Source organism: Phaenicophaeus curvirostris, chromosome 13, assembly GCF_032191515.1.
Source record: "Phaenicophaeus curvirostris isolate KB17595 chromosome 13, BPBGC_Pcur_1.0, whole genome shotgun sequence".
Classification (NCBI taxonomy): Eukaryota; Metazoa; Chordata; class Aves; order Cuculiformes; family Cuculidae; genus Phaenicophaeus; species Phaenicophaeus curvirostris.
This window is the reverse complement of record NC_091404.1, coordinates 19,824,561-19,831,630: the sequence shown is the minus strand read 5'-3', so window position 1 is coordinate 19,831,630 and position 7,070 is coordinate 19,824,561. Positions and strand designations below refer to the sequence as shown.

Genomic DNA, 7,070 nt, shown 5'->3' with positions numbered 1-7,070 from the left:
GCTCCGCCAGAGAGGGTTCAGGCTGAACATTAGGAAAAAATATTTCATGGAAAGGGTCATTGTGCACTGGAACAGGCTGCCCAGGGAGGGGGTTGACTCACCTTCCCTGGAGGGGTTTAAGGGACGGGTGGACGAGGTGCAGAGGGACATGGGTTAGTGATTGATGGGAATGGTTGGACTCAATGATCTGGTGGGTCTCTTCCAACCTGGTGACTCTATGATTCTATGAAAGGCCGTACAGAGCTCTGGCCGTCCTGCTGGTTGATGCTGGTGGCGCTTCTCTTCCTGACTGGCATTTAGCATCTACATCCCCATAGAATGACATTTCAGATACTGATTAAAATCATTGTCTTTTATGGCAGAGAAAGTTTGTTCTTCAAAGTAAAAAAGATTAAAAAATAGTGCTGTTGCAAACAGTGATGAAAACCAGATGAATAAAAACAACCAAGAAAGGTTTTAATTCCATTATTTTCAATTAGCTCTTTAATTTGATTTAAGTCATTTGCACTTGTTGCTTGTTTTACATCTCTTATTGTCCAGTATTTTATTTCACACATCTAACAGTACTAAATCAAACTGTTTTCTAGTCTTTGCCTTCTTTTGAAGCCTCTTGAAAGTCTAAATCAGACTTAAAAAAACAGATATTAAAGCGAACTTTCATCTCTCTGCAGGTTATTTGTAATCAGACCTATCTCATCAAGGGCTCGTTTCATATGTGTTTGGGACCTGGGAATTATTAAACTGTCAATTGGTCTTTTTGAAAATATTGACCAGGCTCCAGTGTTTTGAAACTTCAGCATCACGCTTGGATTTGTCAGCTGAGGTAGGAGACACAATGTTCCTGGTTGTAACTACTTGCACGTAGCAACAATGCAATAAGTTTATATGGGCTTTTATTTACACGGTATCATATTTCACATTGCACACGCCTATTTATTCCCTGCTAGGTTCTGAAGGGCTGGTGGCTCATGCTGATGATTGAGATATAAAATAATTTATTATTAAAGGGACGATAATGCTTCCCCATTGTACATTAACAAATCTTGCTGTGTATTTTGGAGAAACTCATCACAGCTCCACAGCTGAGCCACTTTCTCACCTCAACTGGAAGGCAACTACCATGTTGTGCCTAGGAAGAGCTTTATAAATCTCCAGATCAGCATCTCAGCAGCTTCTTCAGAAAAAAGCTTCAGTTAGGTTGGATGCCAGTCATCAATTAGACCTTTAATTTTCTTCAGCTCTTCTTTTGCCTTTAATTTTGGCCATCCTCTTTCCCCATATAACCTACTCATTTTTCTCAGTTCCATGTTTATTAACCAAAATGCCCACAAAAAAATTTAAACACTTCAAGTTTTCACTGTTTCGACACATCAGTGCTGGAAGGTAGAGTGAGGCAGAGCTGTTTACAAACTGCCCCCGGACAAGCACGGCAAACTGCGAGGCTTAAAATGGCAATAAATCATCCTTAGCAAATAAGCACTGGGTTTCACATCTGCAAGCACTTGCAAATGAATTTTTCAGTGGAGTTTCAAACTTTTCCAGTTTTAAACGCTGCTGCTTTGAATTTAATTATCTGTCAAGAAGGTGGAGGCACATCACAGGCACAGTTGTGCTGCCCACATCTCTCCGTGAAGCTGGGGCAGACCTGGAGAAGGTCACGCACAAAGTCTCACTTTGAAAGAACATCCAAAAATTCGCCTTTGTCCCAGGGTTAAGTTTACCTGGAGCAGGCAGAGAAAGTGCTGTTCTCCTCTGGTGTCTTTGTTAGGAGGAGGTGTCCCACCCAGAGAGACATTCCCTGGCGATGGACATCCCCCTGCAACACAAAGGAGAAACCTTTCAAAGCCAAGACATCTTTATCTCAAAGGCAGCATTCCCTCTTTGATCTCCCAAAGAATCAGGCTGGCTTCGCTCTCCTCAATGCCTCCTTAAACAGCACCTCCCTACAAATAGGAAAAGCCTGAATACATGCAAGACTTGGGCATTTTAAGAAACAAGAGCAAAACTGGGTATTTTACATGGTGGGAAGAAGCCCCCCTTGTGCCCAGCTCCAGACTCTTTAGTTCTCCCAGATCAATCTCCCTGATATTGAATCTGTTTAGGATTTTTTTTTTGGGAGGAACAGTTTAGCAACCACAGGAGCCATCGTGCTGCTGCAGAGGATGGGGAAACTGTGCTGTCACAGTGGGTTCACTGAAGTTAATTCCACCACAAGCAATGCATAGATGTTACCTTCTCCTGAGACATCCCAGTCCTTCTGTTTCATTACTGCTCCAGCCGTAAAAGGGCCCTGATTAAAACTGTGGCCTGTTGTTTGATGAACCAGGAATCCATATATCCTGTAATTTTCCTTCCTTCATCCTCTTTCCCTGTGTTTATATGTCATATTCAGTAAAGTCTCTCTTTTATTGAACATCTGTTTGGTACATAGCAAGCTTATTCAAACTCGGCAGGAAAGCACCTTTACTCCAAAATAAATTAAAACAATGTATGTGCCTCTGGCCAATAGATCATTGGATGAGAGTCATGAATGTACATTTGTGGATATTTGATGGGAAGTTTATCATTTAAACGATGAAAATACAGTACTTCAACATATGGATCATTCAGAGCTACTCTCTTTCCTTTCCAGTTGAAGAATCATCGTGCATTTAGAGGAATTAGATAAAATTAAGAATTTAAACTGGGCTGCTAGTAAAAGCTGTTATCAAAGAATGGCAACGTGGAAGCATGATGCAGGGATGCAGCCTGATTTTGAGATGAATGGGAACTCAAACTGTAGTTTTAGGTGGTGCAAACAATGAGAACAAGTGGTGTAATAAATAAGCAAAGAATTAAATAAAGAATTAAAACAGAAATTAAAGTACAAAGAACCCCCTTTGCAAAGTACACTAGTGACTGCATGAAGTTGGGATCTAACATTTCGTACCTTCTGCGGTGCTTTGTTCTGGTCCATGTGGCTTCTTTGATGATCTGGAGTGAACCATTGCCTCAGCACTAAAATGATGTCTTCTTTGCCCTCTTTACACACCATCTACGATACTCTCCGTAATAAGAGATGTTTTCTGCTCTGGAGAGGTGTTCTAGCAGAGGGTTCCTTCCACTGCTCTCAAAAGCATATCCTAAGGCAATTTAGCAACAGAAAACTCTTAGCACAATTAGCAGGAAACAAACACAAGCATGTGGAACGCAGAAAAGTGGCTCAGAGTAATCAAGGAATTGAAGCTGACACTTCTGCTTGATTTCCAGTTATTAAGACACCGTTCAGTATGCGACAGTGTGAAAAAGATGTGCCATGTTATATCTGACCAGTTCATACCACCGTCAGCATCAACGATGCTGAAACGTAAACACTACAATGTCAGTTTTAACGTAGATATAATTGAAACTTGCTCCAGAATAAAAAGTGTTCTCTGGCCTGAATTTTCTGCTGCCCACAGAGTAGAGACATAGAATCTTGACTAACTGGAACTGTTCAATAAAACATATTCTCTTCTCAGAATTAATTCTCTCAAATCTCACCTGTAACACGATATTTATGAGCCTCGTTGTGTAACTACATTTAAAACATAAATTGTGTTCTTTCAGTGAACTCAGTCCATTAGAGAAGCAACTTCACTGCAGAGTACGTCTGGTAAGTATAAATACATACTTATATATCTAAGTATAAGTTAAACTGCTACTATGGAAAGAGAGGTAATGGTACAATGCGTTCATAAAATCATTCATCTGTGCCAGGAACAGAGCTACTAACAACAGAAAACAATATCAGAGGCAGAGGTGGCAAATATATGTTGTATTGCATTTCTTTCCTTAATATGCTATAAATTCTAAAAGGCAATATGTCAAGCAAGATTTTTGTTTTTTTTTTATATAAGTACATCTGTCCAGTCACCCTTCCATGGATTCTCCTCCCCCAGCAGGACTGGGTGCCCATGGGTGCAGGGATATGGGGGCGGCCAGCATCTCCCTCCTGGTCCCAGGCTGCAGCTCTCTCAGTGCGAGAGGAAAATTCCCATCGTGTTTTTGCAGCAAAACGAGAGTTTTTACAGGAAAAATACTGCAATTTCAAGCCACGTTTCATTAATGCTCCACCATAAATTTGTGTTTGTCCCTTGAATACAGTTGTGACTGTGGAAAGCTGCCTCTCTGGCATGGCTTTCACATCAGATCTGTTGGCAGAGACTTGCAAAAGCTAATATCAGCCTTTTAAAGAAGACCATTCTTCATAGTCACCTCTGCTGCAATCACTTGCCTGAGAGCAATCACACCTTGGTGGGGCAGATACTTAACAATCTACTATCCTGTAATTAAGTTTGGCCATGTTTAGACTGCTTGATGATGATGTGTAAAGATTAATTTACCTTTCCAGCCCCGTTGCAAGAACGTGCTGCCATAGTACCCCATTAAAAATGGAAATGGCAATAAAGTCTCCAATTATTTTATATTGCCTCAAGTCTATCAGAATTCATCATTTTATGCACCGTTACTTTAATTTATTGGTTTATCTTCTATTGACGCAGTGGCAGTTATCACAAGTCATTTTGTATATGTTTTTAAGAATGGTGATAACGTCTTCTATGGAGAAACAAGCTGTGATAACATCTTATTTACAGTTTGTCAATTTAAGGGGGCCAAAGAAAGCTAAAATATTGCATTTGACTAAAGAAAATCCTGTAGAGAGGTGAGTAAAATTGGGTTCCTCTGACTGTCATTGGAGCTTAAAATTAAACAAGTCTGAGCTCTTCAGTGTGACCCTGAGGAAATGAAGTGCAATCAGCATGAAGACAGAAACACGAATACACAGGCTGATCTTTACATTTTGATTTTCTTGAAATATTGATTAGAGGTCTAAATATTAATTAAAGTTCTTGGCTCTGTTTCAGCAGAAGACTGACATTTGTAACTAGCTTTCGAGCACACTCATTTTCTCATCAATTACAGAGGGTTTGCAGTCTGCAAGTTGTGAACAGGTCACTTACTCACCCGAGTGCCATGGCCAGAAGATGCTACAGGTGTATTGGCTGGCAGGGGCTCCAGAAGGAAGTTCCAGATAAGTCCTTCAGCCTAGAACAAATAGAAATTCACCTTGATGAAATTACAGTGCTGGAAAGCTCTTACATATCTTTGAGCTTTCTGAAAAGTGAAAGAAACCACTCCTGGCAGAGGATGCCTCTTCCTTCTCACTTGTGTGATATTGAGGGTCTTGAGCAATTTTTGTTTCTGGTCTGGGACATCTTAGCAGGGTCTAGCAGGACCTAGCTTGGGAGCTCCAGGAGCTAGGGAAGGATGGAGGCTGCAGACCTTTTTTGTTACCCAAGCTCGGATAGGAGGTGCTCCCTTCAGCTAAATTTACCCCGGGCACCTTCAAAATACTTTGTGGTAAAGGAGTACCACCAAGCTGAGTGATGAGATCTCATGTATCTAAGTGATGGTGAAAAACATTCCCAAGAGCTGTGGTTACCAACAGCTGTACCAAAACAGCAGAGCAAAGGGGATGGTGGCCATACTGGCATCAACCCTCTTGTAAGAACAGGTTTCTTCTTCTGTGTGTCACCACTTACCTCGTGTTTATATGTACAATTCTGCTGGAAAAGGAAGGGCAAAGCTTAAGGTATGTTATTTATACATCCTATAGAGTACGCACACAGGCTGCTTTACTTATTTTTGGGGGGCTGCTCCCTACAATCACCTCCTTTGTTTTTTTGCCTGGGAATGCCAGCGGGAGATTTCAGAGCAGGTCAGGTTATTTAACAAGAAAACATCCTAACAAACAGCCCATGTTTCCATTATCCTCCATGGTTTACGCGGTCATAAGCAGTAGAACACGGGCAATAAACTTCTTGACTATTTGTCACAGATTTTATGAGCCTGTGCTGCCAGGTGTCCCCGTGGGGCTCACCTAACCAGGGCCAGCAGCTCTGCAGAGCCATGGGCATCACTTAACCCAGTGCAGGCAGCACCCAGCACCTCACCACAAGCTGGAAACCTTGAAGTTTGTCTCTTTATTCAGTCCATGCTTTTTTTCCCCCATAAAGGCAGAGTCTCATCCACCCATTGAGTATGAGAAGGAACCCAGAGCTTTGGGGCCACAGGATGGAGACCTACCTGATCCCACAGCTTCTGCAGCATCACTGGAGAGATACTGGCAGGATCATCCCAGCGTTTCTCTGCTCGCACCCTTCTGCGAGGGGTGGGAGATGTCTTGATGGCAAATCCCTGCACAATGATTGTAACAGGGACCTGTCATTAAATAACGAGCGGGGTGATGAAGGAAATATAAATGCCATCCACGGTATGCACAGTGGGGTAATAAATCCAAGATGAAACGGTAAATCTCGTAGGAGTTACAGAAATCCAGATAGATACCCTGGTGGAGGTGCATTTATTGTGGAGCACTACAAGGTTTTTCTCTTATCTCTAATTTTATAGATCTGTGCAGCTGCAGCAGTCCTTGGATAGGGCACATATTTGAAAATACTATAAATTTCACTGCCTGTTTATTTCAGATTCATTGGCACTCTCTGTCTTTACTATCTCCTGGTATTTTATGCCTCAGTACTTGGAGAAAAAATGCTTTGTTTGCACTGGATGTAATATGAAAACTCTCTCTGACATTTAAACTTTAGTATCAGTTTGCCTACAGTGTTAATATCACTGAAACTGCTTATATGGATTAAATTGCCTACAGTATATAATGCCAAAATAGGAACATAGCACATTTACTGATTCGAGCCCTTGAAAGAATTATTACCATTAAAATATTTAAGGTCACCTTTACAAATGCAATAAATCAGGAGGATGTCAAACAGAGAGCATTTAAAGCTCCTGGACTGGAGTAGCCCCCTGGGAATGTCGTGGTTGATTCATTGTCACATGGGGAGCGGGGTTTGGGGACAACCTTGGGTCTCGTGACTCTCTGGGCATGTGGGACCAGGGGTGTCTGTCCCAGGATGGGGCGATGAGGGATGTTCTGCCCTTTGGTGTCTCCAGAGTGAGACGTGACCACTCTGCAAGGTGGTTCTCACCCAAACTCTGCTGCTCTGCCCAGTTCCACCAGCTTTGAAGGT

At 41.9% G+C, this 7,070-nt stretch overlaps 1 long non-coding RNA gene across 1 annotated transcript; it reads left to right on the top strand.

Moving 5' to 3' along the window:
• The first annotated feature begins 234 nt into the window (after nt 1–234).
• On the top strand, nt 235–6,159 carry LOC138726003 (uncharacterized). The gene is made up of 3 exons (XR_011338341.1): nt 235–823; nt 3,589–3,634; nt 6,039–6,159. It is a non-coding gene; the product is annotated as an uncharacterized lncRNA (long non-coding RNA).
• The last annotated feature ends 911 nt before the right edge of the window (nt 6,160–7,070 follow it).